The sequence below is a fragment of the Pinus tabuliformis genome, chromosome 5_2, assembly GCF_031772625.1.
Source record: "Pinus tabuliformis cultivar Carrire ecotype Pingquan chromosome 5_2, CPIR1, whole genome shotgun sequence".
In the NCBI taxonomy this organism is placed as follows: Eukaryota; Viridiplantae; Streptophyta; class Pinopsida; order Pinales; family Pinaceae; genus Pinus; species Pinus tabuliformis.
The window spans coordinates 714,829,835-714,845,075 of NC_142306.1; the positions used below are offsets into that span (position 1 = coordinate 714,829,835).

A 15,241-nucleotide genomic window follows, 5' to 3' on the forward strand; every position below is an offset into this window, starting at 1 on the left:
TTGGCTACAAAATATACAAATAGCTTACATTATACTACATCAAGGATGCAGGAAACTAAACTGTTCCAAAAACTCTCAAGTCAATAATTGAATTGGTCCTAATATTAGTATGCAATCACCATCCTACAAATATTATTACGTTTTAAAATTTTTCAAGTCAACTAAAATATTTACAAGCCAGAATTAAATGGCTCCGATATTAATAGACATAGGCCAAAAAATATAACAGCTTCTCCGTACTTATTTTGGCTGGAGCAATATACAAATAATGTACATTATACTACATCAAGGATGTTGGAAACTACTAAACGGTTCCAAAAACTCTCCATCAGGAAAAAAAAATCAAATTTGGCATGAAGTACCAAGCTTCTGTCTTTGACTTAAACTTGTCATTTTCCTTGAAGCAAAAGCATTTGGTAAGAGCTTTTGAAAATATCAATTAACAAAGCCCACTCTTGCTCACTCATATCTAATACTTTGATTTAAACTTGTGATTTTCCTTGAAGGAAAAACTTCAGGGAACAGCTTATGAAAGTGTCAATAAACAAAGGCCACTCTTGGTCACTCATATCTGAGACTTTGATATAGTATTCAGTCATGGCACTTTGTTCATACCCGCTTTGGACTGCTCAAGTAGCGAGATTCCTTGTCTACTACAACCCTGGTTTCTCTTTGAGTAACTAATACATCTCAGTGATATCTCTTTGAGCGCCTAATAAATCTTACTGATGTAGAGAGCCCTGCAAAGGGCCTTTATGGTTGAAAGAGTCATTTCCTGCATTCACCCCTGGAACTGGCTCCTGCATTTCATTTTCCTCTAGACGTGAAATCTCTTCCACCTTTGAAAGTGGACTTCGACATCATTCTTGCGGAAGGCCAATTTGATGCAAATGAAGATCTGATACCTCCTTGAGAATTTCTGAGTGTGCCATATGACATGGGAGGAATTTGCAGATCATGTCTTTCAGAATTTGTTAACAAAAAACAAGGCAATAATTGTGGGATTCCAATGTACTCAGGCACATTTAGAAACTTGTTAAAACGATTTACTCCCATGGAAACGATTTACTCCCATGGAAGCTAGCATGTTGTTAAAACTGTCGCACAAGTCCTTTACCCAACCACTGATAACAGAGTTCATGTAACTGAAATCCAACCACTGATAATAGAGTTCATGTAACTGAAATCCTCATCATTCATAATCCATATCAAATTGAAATTGTTCAGGCAAATGTTCCTCTTCTGAAAAAGGTTCTGAACGATTATCAAGGAAATAATTGTGGGATTCCACTGTAATCAGGCACATTTAGAAACTTGTTAAAACGATTTACTCCCATGGAAGCTAGCCTGTTGTTAAAATTGTTGCACGACTCCTTTACCCAACCACTAATAACAGAGTTCATGTAACTAAAATCCCACCACTGATAATAAAGTTCTTGTAATTGAAATCCTCATCATCTTCATAATCCATATCAAATTGAAATTGTTCACGCAAATGTTCCTCTTCTGAAAAAGGTTCTAAACGATTATCCTCTCCCTGAGATTTAATGACAGACATTTCTTGATCAACTTCCAACTTACACATCACTTGACTAACAGCAATCAAGTAAATCGCTTGAAGCTACTAGATTCCTCCACTCCATGAAACTCACGACTCATCATTGCACTGATTTCTGCAAGACGAAGACCAGTTTTAGTAGCTTTTTTTAGGAATATAGTGCACAACATCAAAACCCTTAAACAAGCCTCTCCTATCATGGGTAACTCCTGTTAAGCTCCCTCTCCCAACGGCCGCTGATAATCTGGAAATCAACTGCAGTTATTTCCTTAAATTATAGAAACCAACTACAGTTATTTCCTTCAATTATGAAAACTATCTTCAGTTAATTAATTTCTTGTTGGGAGCTCCTGGAGTGGTCCATTACTCCCTCTGCAGTTCTCTACCATGATCTGTGGAACACTTGACACATAGCCAACATAAACTTGATGGAAGGTTGGTTATAAATACTTCTGTTTGGTCCCCAAGCTCACTAACTCAATCCCCTTCAGCCTTACACCATCAAGTTAGAGTGAGCAGAGCTTGGAAGTGCCACATGGATGAGAGTTTTTGGGTTTTTGTTTTCATTCTTCTTTCAGCCATGGAAAAGTTGGGACCATAAATGAGATAGGAAGCAATTTCTCGAGATATGAAGTCTTCTTCTTCTCCTGTAGAGCTCTGGGTCTGAACCATAAATGGAATAGGAAGAAATTTCTTATGATATTTTAATTTTCTAGTTCAGACCGTCAAGTTGTATTTTTAGACGTGCATGTTTGAAATCTTCGAGTTGTTTTTTCTCTACTGCCGGCTTTGTTGTGCTTAGCGGGCCACTGTGGATATAGCTTTAGGATACATACACGTTGTATATACTTGCATTCACAGTACTTGCGTATTAGTATTAATCAGCAACAGGATGGGACTTTTAAGCTCACAACTTCGTATGTGAGATTCGGCTAGTTCCAAGGTATTCTTACACGCAGCAAGGCAATTGTTACTGTGATGGTCGATGGCGTGAAAGCGGATTTTCCCCTGTTTTTGAATAACACTGGCACAATTCATTTATAAAGAAAGTGGAATGCCTCAAACATCAATGGTCGGAAGTATGATTTCTTGGGCATTCAAGTTTTCGATTCTTTTAATTGTTTATTCCGCATTATAGAATCGTTATTTTGCTATCATTTGGTATCAGAGTTTCTTTTATCTCTGCCTTGGTGTTTATAGACATGTTTTGTTTGGCTAAATGTCATATTTGAGAATTTTATAAATTAAGGCATTTATTTGGAAATATGTCTAATTTTTTTTCTCAATTTTATGCTTATAATATTTATTTAGTTTAATTATATGCAATTTGGATAATTGTTGTGCAAAATTTATTAATTATACTCGTATTTAATTTGTATGAATTGATTATTTTTGCTCTAATTAAAATATGCTAATTTGGATAAGTATATGAGACTCATCGTTGAATGTTAGGCATGAATATTATAGTTTTATTTATGCAATTTATAATTATTCTCATATGAAGTTAATTTTTATGCATATAAGAAATAATGTCCAGTGATCCATATAATTTTAATTGATTAGAGAATAGCCACAACATCTCTCATTAAATAATATTATATATTATGATTGATTAGGATCACATATAGAATATTTAGATATTAATTGTAATTAATTATACTAAATATAATAAATTTTATCCCACAAGAATTTTTATTATATTTATATAATTAATTAGGATAAAATATCAAAATATTCATAACTTACCCGTAGGATTTATGAATTAATAGTTTTATCATAATGTTCAAATTTAAGCTAGAATTTATATCAAATTATAATCATAATATACCCTTTAGAATTATGAATTTAGTGAATAATTTGATAAATTCTATCATAAAGAATAATTGAATCTACTTGAATCGAAAATTTAGTCCACAGACAATTTATATGTCATTAGATTCAATTTTAAGCATGATTTACATTGGTAAAGCATGAAATTTTAGGCCTCAAATTTAATGTAAGCATGTGATCTTTAATTTTATGCAGTTGTACAACTTGCAAATTTCTCTGAAATTCGTTGTGATATCCCTAAACTTAAGGGAGATAACTATAAGGTCTGGAAGGAGAGAGTTCTCCTTCATTTGGGGTGGATGGACATATACTATTCTATTAGGAAAGATGAACCATCGGCACTCACTAATACCAGCACTGCAACAAACATCACGCTTTATGAACGATGGAAGCGATCTAATCGCCTAAGCATGATGTTTATTAAGACTAAAATTTCAGCTGGTATTCGTGGTTTCGTTGATCAGCATGAAAAGGTCTAAGACTTGCTGAAAGCCATTGATGATCAATTCGTCACTTCAGACAAGGCACTAGCAAGCACCCTAATCATGAAGTTCTCATCCCTTTGGCTCACTAGTGTGAAAGGTGTGCGCGAGCACATCATGCAAATGAGGGACACTATGGCTCAATTGAAGAAACTCAAGGTTGAAATATCAAAGTCCTTCCTGGTGCACTACATCCTTAACACCCTTCCGCACCAAAATGGACCCTTCAAAATCTCATACAACACACATAAGGATAAATGGTCAACTAATGAACTCATGACCATGTGTGTTCAAGAAGAAGGGAGACTGGTAATGGAACTGGGAGAAAGTGCAATGCTGGCAATGCGTGAAAAGGGAAAATCTCAAGCCAATAAGAAAGGGAAAGGTAAAGTACCTCCCCAAGCTGATATCAAGAAGGATTCCAAGTGTTTCTTCTGTAAAAAGAAGGCACACATGAAGAAGTAATGCGCCAAATTTCAGAAATGGCTTGCGAACAAAGGTAATTTAATCTCGTTTGTTTGTTATAAATCTAATATGGTTAATGTCAATATTAACACCTAGTGGATTGATTTTGGATCAACAATTCACATTTCAAATTCCTTGCAGGGTTCGCAAAACCTAAGGAAGCTAGTGGGAAGTGAGCAAAGCATCTTATCAAGGAACAAGATGGGCTCGCATGTGGAAGCTATAGGAACATGCTATTTAACTTTAAGTAGTGGCTTTGTTTTAGAATTGGAAAAGACCTTTTATGTTCCAAGTTTTTCTAGAAACTTGATTTCAGTTTCAAGGCTTGTACCTTTTGGATATTCCTTTAACTTTTTAGAAACATCCTTCAGTTTATTTTATAAATCTGATTGTGTTGGGAATGGTATTTTGTTTAATGGTCTTTACTACATTAATTTACAAAACAATGTCACTTATGATTCAATGCATGTTCACACTGGCACTAAAAGATGTGTTATTAATGAAGATCCCTCTAAATTATGGCACCGGATATTAGGTCATATCTCCATAGAAAGAATTAAAAGATTCGTAAATGAAGGGGTACTTAATACTTTGGATTTTACTGATTTTGAGACTTGTGTGGACTGCATAAAAGGAAAGCAGAACAACAAGTCAAAGAAAGGTGCCAATAGGAGTTCGGACATATTAGAGATCATACATACTGATATATGTAGTCCAAACATGGACTCACATGGTCAGAGATACTTCATCTCTTTTATAGATGATTACTCACGATATATGTATCTCTACATGGTTCATAAAAAGAACGAAGCATTAGATGCCTTTAAGATCTTTAAGGCTGAAGTAGAGAAACAATGCGGCAAGCAAATTAAGATCATGAGATCAGGTAGAGGTAGAGAATATTATGGTAGATACACAGAAGATGGACAAACACCTAGGCCATTTGCAAAATTTCTTCAAGAACATGGGATTGTTGCCCAATACACCATGCCTGGTTCACCCGACCAGAATGATGTAGCAGAAAGAAGAAATCGAACATTATTGGACATGGTGCGGAGCATGCTTAGCAGCTCCAATCTTCCTAAATCCTTGTGGACTAAAGCACTTAAGACGACAGTGTATATATTAAACTGAGTTCCAACCAAGGTTATCCCTAAAACGCCATTTGAATTATGGAAAGGTTGGAAACCGAGTTTGTGACATATGTGTGTTTGGGGATGCCTGTCTGAAGTAAGAATATATAATCCACAAGAGAAGAAGCTGGACCCAAGGACCATTAGTGGTTATTTCATTGGATATGTTGAAAGGTCTAAAGGTTACAGATTTTACTGTCCATCTCATAGCACTAGGATTGTGGAATCAAGAAATGTAAAGTTTCTTGAAAATGACTTGATCAGTGGGAGCGATCAAACCAAGAACATAGTTTCTGAGAAGGATCATTCAGAATCTCAACCTTCCACCTTAAGTGATAGATTGGTTATTGTTCACACCACCCCTCAAGTACAAATTGGTGTTGAACAACCAATTGTTGAAGTTCCACAAGTTGTTGATGACATTCCACTAGATCAGGTAGTTTAAGAGTTGCCAAGAAATTTTGAACAACGAGTTGAACCACATACTTCTCAGGAAAATGATGGTACAACATTAAGAAGATCTATTAGACCAAAGAGATCAGCAATTCCTGATGATTATGTTGTTTATCTGCAAGAATCTGACTACAACATTGGAGTCGAAAATGATCCCGAGTTTTTTTCACAAGCCATGAGTTGCAAAGAATCAGAATTATGGTACGATGCCATGAAGGAAGAGATGAATTCTATAAAGAGTAACGAAGTCTGGGATCTTTTTGAGTTGCCTAATGGTGCAAAAGCCATTGGATGTAAATGGGTCTTTAAGACAAAGAAAGACTCGTTGGCAACATTGAGAGATACAAGGCAAGACTTGTTGCTAAAGAATTCACTCAGAAAGAAGGAATCGACTACACAGAGACTTTTCTCATGTATCTAAGAAAGATTCCTTGCCCATTATTATGGCATTAGTAGCCCATTTTGACTTGGAGTTGCAACAAATGGATGTGAAAACGACATTTCTCAATGGAGATCTAGAGGTGGTTTACATGAAACAACATGAAGGATTCCCCTCTAATGATGGTAAGCAATTGGTTTGCAAGCTCAAGAAATCATTATATGGTTTAAAACAAGCATCCCGCCAATGGTATTTGAAATTCCATAATGTAATTTCTTCATTTGGTTTTGTAGAAAACATTATGGATCAATGTATATACCTAAAAGTCAATGGGAGTAAAATTTGTTTTCTTGTTTTATATGTGGATGACATTTTTCTAGCAACCAATGATAAGGGTTCGTTGCATGAGGTGAAACAATTGCTCTCTAAAAAATTCGATATGAAGGATATGGGTGAGGCATCTTATTTCATTGGCATTAAGATCCATAAAGACAGATTTTGAGGCATCTTGGGTCTGTCTCATGAAACCTATATTAATAAAATTTTAGAGAGATTTCGGATGAAGGATTGTTCACTAAGTGTAGCTCCCATTGTGAAGGGTGATAGGTTCAATTTGAACCAATGCCCGAAAAACGACTTTGAAAGGGAACAAATCAATAACATTTCATATGCTTCTGTTGTTAGAAGCCTAATGTATGCTCAGGTCTGCACAAGACCTGACATTGCATTTGTTGTGGGAATGTTGGGATGATATCAGAGTGATCCAGGTTTAGACCACTGGAGAGCTACAAAGAAAGTAATGAGGTACCTTCAAGGAACCAAAAACTACATGCTTATGTATAGACGGATGGACAATTTGGAAGTAATTAGCTACTCAGATTTTGACTTTGCTGGATGTGTTGATTCATGCAAATCAACATCAGGATACATTTTTATGATGGTCGGTGGAGCTATATCATGGAGGAGTGCCAAGCAGACCTTGATTGCCACTTCCACTATGGAAGCCGAGTTCGTCTCCTGTTATGAGGCTACTTTACATGGTGTATGGCTTAAGAGTTTCATTTATGGGCTTAGAATTATGGATTCTATCTTTAAGCCATTGAGAATGTATTGCAACAATTTAGCTGCTATTTTTATGGCTAAAAACAACAAAAGTGGGAGTCGAAATAAACACATTGACATTAAGTATTTAGCTATAAGAGAATGTATTAAAGAAAAGAAAGTGGTCATTGAGCACGTCATCACTGAGTTGACGATCGTTGATCCTTTGACTAAGGGCATGCCACCATTGAAATTCAAGTATCATGTAATGAATATGGGACTTGGTTCCATTATGTAGTTTCTCATTGTATGGACAATGTTATTTTAATGAAATTCTTAATTATTGTGATGTTTTCCTCATATTTATGTGCACCTTAATTTGATTTAAGAGAATTCATATGTGTAGGACCAAGAATAAACATAAGGTTTATTCATTAAGAAATTGTTGCCACATAAATTATAATAGCAATAAATACATAGTAATACATGGAAGATAATACTCGTCATTAGAGGACTTATCGCCATGATTCATGTATCTATTACTTAATACAGATTATCAATGGGTTTTTAAGATGAGACATTAAGATTGGAAGTATGGACCAAGTGGGAGAATGTTGATGATGATGATGATGATGATGATGATGATGGTTAACGTCCACTCAGACCAAATTGGTCTATCGGACCTACAATTTTCTTAATTTTTACTTGTCTGGCTCCTTGTCTTTCTTGGCGAGATTGGTGTTGTAGCTTTCTTTCTTTTCTCTACGGTCTTCCAACTTCCTTTGTCTTGCATCTCCTTCATCTCTTCTTGTTCTTGGGACATTGGTGTCTTAGCTTCGCGATCTATTGTGTTCGTTCTTTTGAAAATAGTCGGAGAAGAAGTTTGGTTTAGGAGATCTGCTTTGCTGTTAAATGAAGATTTATTTTCTGCGGTATTCAAATCCTCATAACTGTTGATTTGTTGGGGCGGGCTTTCTCCTTGCTTGTTTTGAGAGTTGCTTCCTTCTTCCTTGATTTCTTGTGACTCATTTTCTCTAGAATATTCTTCTTCTTTGATGACAGTGTAGTGTTCTTTTTGTGCTCCTTCCCACCATGTAGATCTGTGGTGGTTTTTTCTAGCAAGATTTTTCTGAGAGGCTTTTGGGCAATTTTTGGCTAGATGCCCAGTCTCAAAGCACGATCGACATCTGAAGAGGACACTTTCATAATCAAGCTTCTGGTTCCACACATAGTCTTTACTTGTTAGGTTTATTTCAGCTGGGAATCCGGCGCTGAAATCCATTTCCACACAGATGCGTGCATAGGTGGTTCTGGCATATTCCTCTGTTTCTGGGCACCTGCAGTAAAATTTCCCAATTGCATTTCCGATGGCTTTTAGCGAGGAGAGATTCCAGAGATGCAAGGGTAGGCTTGGCAATCTCACCCAAAATGGTGCTGAGGTTATCACTGTTGTAAAGGGATCGAATGATGGGTTCCATGGCTTCATGAATAGGCCTGATTTTTCCCAAAACCAAGGGCCGGAGTCTAGAATACATTGTCTGCTTTCAGGATTTTCAAAATCTACTATAAAGAAACCTCTAGCACAGGGGTAGATATTAATTTCATCAGAAATGATAGGGGTAGATATTAAGCTCCCTCTCCCAACGGTTGTCGATAATCTGGGAATCAACTGCAGTCATTTCCTTAAATTACGGATACCAACTGCAGTTATTTCCTTCAATTACGGAAACTATCTTCAGTTAATTAATTTCTTGTTGGGAGCTCCTGGAGTGGTCCATTACTCCCTTTGTAGTTCTCTACCATGATCTGTGGAACACTTGACACATATCCAATAGAAGCTTGATGGAAGTTTGGCTATAAATACTTATGTTTGGTCTCCAAGCTCACTAACTCAATCCCCTTCAACATTACACCATCAAGTTAGAGTGAGCAGAGCTTGGAAGTGCCACATGGATAAGAGTTTTTGGGTTTTTGTTTTCATTCTTCTTTCAGCCATGGAAAAGTTGGGACCATAAATGAGATAGGAAGCAATTTCTCGAGACATGATGTCTTCTTCTTCTCCTGTAAAGCTCCGAGTCTGAACCATAAATGGAATAGGAAGAAATTTCTTATGATATTTTAATTTTTCCAGTTCAGACTGTCACGTTGTATTTTCAGACGTGCATGTTTGAAATCTTCGGGTTTTTTTTTTCTCTACTTCCAGCTTTGTTGTGCTTAGCGGGCCACTGCAGATGTAGCTTTAGAATACATACACGTTGTATATACTTGCATTCACAGTACTTGCGTATTAGTATTAATCAGCAGTAGGATGGGACTTTTAAGAGCACAACTTCGTTTGTGAGATTCGGCTAGTTCCAAGGTATTCTTAAACGCAACAAGGCAATTGTTATTGTGATGGTCGATGGCGTGAAAGCGGATTTTCCCCTGTTTTTGGATAACACTGGCACGACTCATTTATAAAGAAAGTGGACTTCCTCAAACATCAATGGCCGGAGGTATGATTTCTTGGGCATTCAAGTTTTCGATTCTTTTAATTGTTTATTCCGCATTATAGAATCGTTATTTTGCTATCAACTCCCGTCTTAGTGTATATGCATCCTTGATAGCATCAAACTTATAAATATATTCCAGTTCATCCTCTGAGAAAAAGAAGCCTAAGGCCAATGGAGCCACTCAAAGTAAGGATCCTCTAGATTTTCTGAGAAGCAAAGACCATGATCTATATGTGTAATATCAATGGATTCTTCTCCAACTTCCAGCTTCAGCAGTTTTTTTAGGAATATAGTGCACAACATCAAAACCCTTAAACAAGCCTCTCCTATCATGGGTAACTCCCGTCTCAGTATTTATGCATCCTTGATAACATCAAACTTATAAATATATTCTAGTTCATCCTCTGAGAAAAAGAAGCCTGAGGCCAATGGAGCCACTCAAAGTAAGGATCCTCTAGATTTTCTGAGAAGCAAAGACCATGATCTATAGGTGTAATATCAACAGATTCTTCTCCAACTTGGGGATATCCTCCTACATTTTCAATATTCTTCACAAGAAGATTGCCTGCATGTCTGTCAGTATTAAGTATCCTAATATCTGGTATTCCAATCCTATGTACAGCGGTCGCTGGGAAACTAGATGTTCCATGGTCATGGGCATCACAATCATGTGGGACAAACTGCTGAAATGACGCAACCTTACTAACAATCTGTCTCTTATTTCTTTTCTTCCTTGTAGTCACATTACATTAAAAATTGAATGTGTTATTTTGACAAGCAAAGTAAGAACATTTGCAAAATGATCATGATCTAGAAGTTATACTGCAACTTCTCTGATACCTGTTTTCTACAACTCTAACCTATCTCTTTAAACCAAGTTACCCCAGAACTTTGAAGACAAAGCCTTTTGGAATGTTGAGAGCAAAGGGATCCTCATCTGTTGGTTTTACGATAGCAACACTTCGACTGGATCATCAGACCATTGACCACATTTTCACCCTTCGCGCCGTGATTGAGTAGGCATGACACCGCTCTTCGAAAGTCTACTGTTGTTCCGTAGATTTTCGGAAAGCTTTTGACTCTGTTCCGAGGGAGGCCTTGCTCCAGAGACTCAGAGATATTGGCATTTCTGCAACCCTATTGACCGCTATTATGCGCCTATATGAGTCTGTTCTTGGTCGTCTTGACACAGCCCATGGGATGTCCGAGTTCATTCGAAGCACTATTGGGTTAAACAAGATTGTCCACTGTCCCCTACCCTATTTGGGATCTATATTGATGAGTTGGAAGCATTTCTACATGAGCATATCCAAGAGATTGATGGTTGCCTTCTTCACCAGGTTTTGATATCTATTCTACTCTTTGCTGACGACGTGGTCCTCCTCTCCTCATCCCCAGAAGGATTACAGAGGCAGCTGGATGCCTTAGCTCTGTTCTGTGACCATCGATAGTTGACGGTCAACCTGGGTAAAACCAAGGTTATGATCTTCAATGGGGTGAAGAAAACCTCAGATCTTCACTTTCTATTCAGAGGGGAGGAGATTGAGATCACCAGCACGTATACTTACTTGGGCGTGCAATTTTCAGGTCCCCGCTTCAGTTTGCGACCAACGCTTCAGCCTCGGATCAACGAAGGATATGGATCCTTAGCCCTTCTCGAGAGACAGTGCTTTCGACGTCACTTCCAGGACATCTTGTCCAAGATGAGCCTCATGGACACCTTTATTCGTCCCACTATTCTATATGGCTCAGAGATTTGGGGACCGTCTTTACTTGAGCCAGACTGGGCTTTAGCTGAGAGAATCCAGATTCTTCTTCTCCGCCGCATCATTAGGTGCAAACTGACAGTGCCGCAACACATCATCCTGGCAGAGTTTGGAGCTCATCCCTTTTGGCTTGAGACGATCTTTAAATTGGTTTCATTCTTGCATCATTTTCAGGGCTTGACAGACTCGATAAAGAGTAGGGACCGTTACCCTTACTTGGCATATTGCTCTTTTGAGACTATTGCCCGTTCTACCCCCTCAGGCCGAGCTAGATGTTGGTTTACAGGAGTTTCAAACCTCTTAGAGTTAGTGGGAATTTAGTTGGATCATCTCCCTCTTTTCCGATATTCCTTAGATGTTCCCAGTCATCTTTTACCTACTAAACAGGAGCTAAACAAGATCATCAGGGAGGACATTTACAAGCAGTTCATCCAGGTCAACTGGGTCAATCCTCCAGGAGGGTTGCGCCCAAAGATGGCCTTCTATGCTAAGCACTTCTTGGAGTTGAGAGACGGGCTCATTGTTCGAACCCAGTATACATTTCACCATTGGATGCATGCTCTTCGCATTCCTCTAGGCCAGTTTAGAGTAGGTTCTCATAGAATTTGGGTAGAGACAAACCACCAGGTGGATAGATTAGACAGACTCTACCAGGTATGTCATTTACAGGAAGTGGAGACCGAGGTGCACTTCATCCTTGGATACCCTGTCTACTATGAGATCAGAGGAAGGTTTCATTGCTTGTTCAGAGATTCTTGGACCCTCGCCGACTTTTTCAGGTACCCCGATCAAAAATGTTTGGCCCTATATATGCAGGAGGCTCTTAGGTTCCGAGCGCATATTCTTCAACCTCCCATCAGATCAGACCCCACACAAAGGATCATGGCATTTTTTAGGGTACTACCTTGAAACGTTGACTGAAAATGGTTTTTACTGTATTGGTAGTACCCTGAAAAAATAAGCTCTTCTACTATCAACATTCAAGAAGTCATGATGATGGATCCTAGTTGGGATTTGAAACATTGACTGAAAATGGTTAAGTCAAAAGATATAAACCACATATGTCTTAAATCCAGAATCATTTCCCTATACGGAAGCGATACATGGAGTGAAATCATTTTACTCGAAAAATTTATAGTGAAGATAGCAAGAACAACTGCAAAAATAAGCTCTTCTACTATCAACATTCAAGAAGTCCTGATGATGGATCCCAGTTGGGATTTGAAACGTTGACTGAAAATGGTTTTTACTGTGGATTCTCCGGTAACTAAGTCAAAAGATATAAACCACTAGAATCATTTTCCTATACGGAGGGGATACATGGAGTGAAATCATTTTACTCTAAACATTTAGAGTGGAGATAGCAAGAAGAGCTACAAAAATAAGCTCTTCTACTATCAACATTCAAGAAGTGTTGATGATGGATCCCGATTGGGATTTGAAACATTCACTAAAAATGGTTTTTATTGTGGATTCTCTGGAAACTAAGTCAAAAGATATAAACCACAGATGTCTTAAATCCAGAATCATTTCCCTATACTGAGGGGATACATGGAGTGAAATCATTTTACTCGAAAAATTTAGAGCGAAGATAGTAAGAAGAGCTACAAAAATAAGCTCTTCTACTATCAACATTCAAGAAATCCTGATGATGGATCCCAGTTGGGATTTGAAACGTTGACTGAAAATGGTTTTTATTGTGGATTCTCCGGTAACTAAGTCAAAAGATATAAGCCAAAGATGTCTTAAATCCAAAATCATTTTCCTATATGGAGGGGATACATGGAGTGAAATCATTTTACTTGAAAAATTTAGATTGAAGATAGCAAGAAGAGTTGCAAAAATAAGCACTTCTACTATCAACATTCAAGAAGTCCTGATGATGGATTCCGGTTGGGATTTGAAACATTTACTAAAAATGGTTTTTATTGTGGATTCTCCAGTAACTAAGTCAAAATATATAAACCACAGATGTCTTAAATATTGAATTTCTGTGTTGGCCTAAGGCCTGTATTGATATGAATCCAATGTAGTGGTTCAATGCATGTGTTATGCCATGAAATGTGACTTTTTGTATGCTGAAGAATGATGATTCTTGGATGAATTAGAAGTGTAAACTTCTTGCATAGTTGAATGGATTAAATGCTTGTAATATCTTGAGCACAGAGTTTAGTTGAATGGCATGTGTGCAATGTCTATATGATGATTGATCTAGTCACTATTCCTGAGTTTGAACATTGTTTGAGTTGTTTGTGCACTAAGAGAGATAGATCTCTATTCTATGTAATGTTTTGGCTTCCAGGCCTTATTTTTCAGTTGTCAAGCTTAGGAGGAATAGCGTTATATATATATATATATATATATATGTTCACTGGGTGGGGTTGAGCCTTGTGAGGAGCTCAGGAGGGGTAGCGTTTGGGTCCTGATAAACATATTATACATGCTTAAGAATCCAAAGTATAAATTGACCGGGTTGAAATCCCATAAGCTCAAAAGGGATGGCGTCAAGACTAGTTATGCACACACATTCAAGTGGAGGATAGCTCTGAGAGCTACATAAATATACATGTATGGAAATAAGCGGGGCCCAAGTTCAAAGCACTAAGAGGCTTGGCCCTTGCCCATGTGTGCGGCTACCATAACCAAGTGCCAAGGGCAAAAACAACTTCAACGACATATATGAACAAGTGCCATAGGGCCGGGAGTTAGGGACGGGAAGAAACAAAGGATCTGAGGCTTAAGCTTGTGTGATCAGGCACCATGCCCAAGGGCATAGGAGAGATCCTGGTCGTCGGATGTCCTACACTTAAAATCCATAAGATTTTAGAGGGGAGTCCAAGGGAAACCTCCGCGATATTACTTCCAAGATGATTCTGCAGGTAGGCCAGTATATGCCTTGTTTTATATATCAAGGCAGAGGAAGCATGAAAACAATTTTAACGTGGAACTTTGATTCTGCTGAGCCGCGGAGGACTCTGCAGAATGGGGCACTAGTCAGCAAGTTTGAGGGTTTTATTTTCATTCCAATTTTCTTATATATTTTTTTTGCTGGCATGTTCCTCTTTATGTCTTTTTTTATTCGCGAAATTTAGTTTTACTCGAAGAGTCAATCTATTTTTTTACCTTCACTTATCAGGGCCTCTATTTTTCAAAATTTTCTTAAACCATGCAGCTCTGGAGTGTTCCTGAAGTGCTACGCCACTCTATGAGTCATCTACCACTCTATAAATTATCTGCCGCATTTGCCCAAAAGTTACAATGGCGGTAAGAACATTATCCGGTGCCAATTACAGATTTTATGGTACTTATTTTTTTCTATTAAAATTAAAATTTAATTACATTTATCCCAGAGGCGAGACACATGATGGGTAGTTTTGACTTGCAATTGCAGAATGAATGGCAGATTCCGTTGACAGGTGGTTGTTTTCCGAGGAAAAGAGCATATGCTCTGCTTCAATTGGTGAAAACCATCTGATCTCTTTCACTCAATAAACACTGCAACTCACTTTACTAGAAAACATTCTCAGACAGACTAGCCCTGCCCTATTACAATGCGACAGAAATTGGAAGTCTGCATAATATTTTAAATATGTATTACGCCTGTCTGCCAACTAGCTAGAAATTGCTGACCTTATCTCAAAC

At 37.7% G+C, this 15,241-nt stretch overlaps 2 pseudogenes; both read right to left on the reverse strand.

The window, feature by feature from the left end:
- Positions 1-342: 342 nt before the first annotated feature.
- LOC149161177 (phosphatidylinositol 4-kinase gamma 5-like) lies at positions 343-1,056 on the reverse strand (annotated as a pseudogene).
- Positions 1,057-1,137: 81 nt separating this feature from the next.
- On the reverse strand, positions 1,138-11,047 carry LOC149161178 (phosphatidylinositol 4-kinase gamma 6-like; annotated as a pseudogene).
- Positions 11,048-15,241: the final 4,194 nt, after the last annotated feature.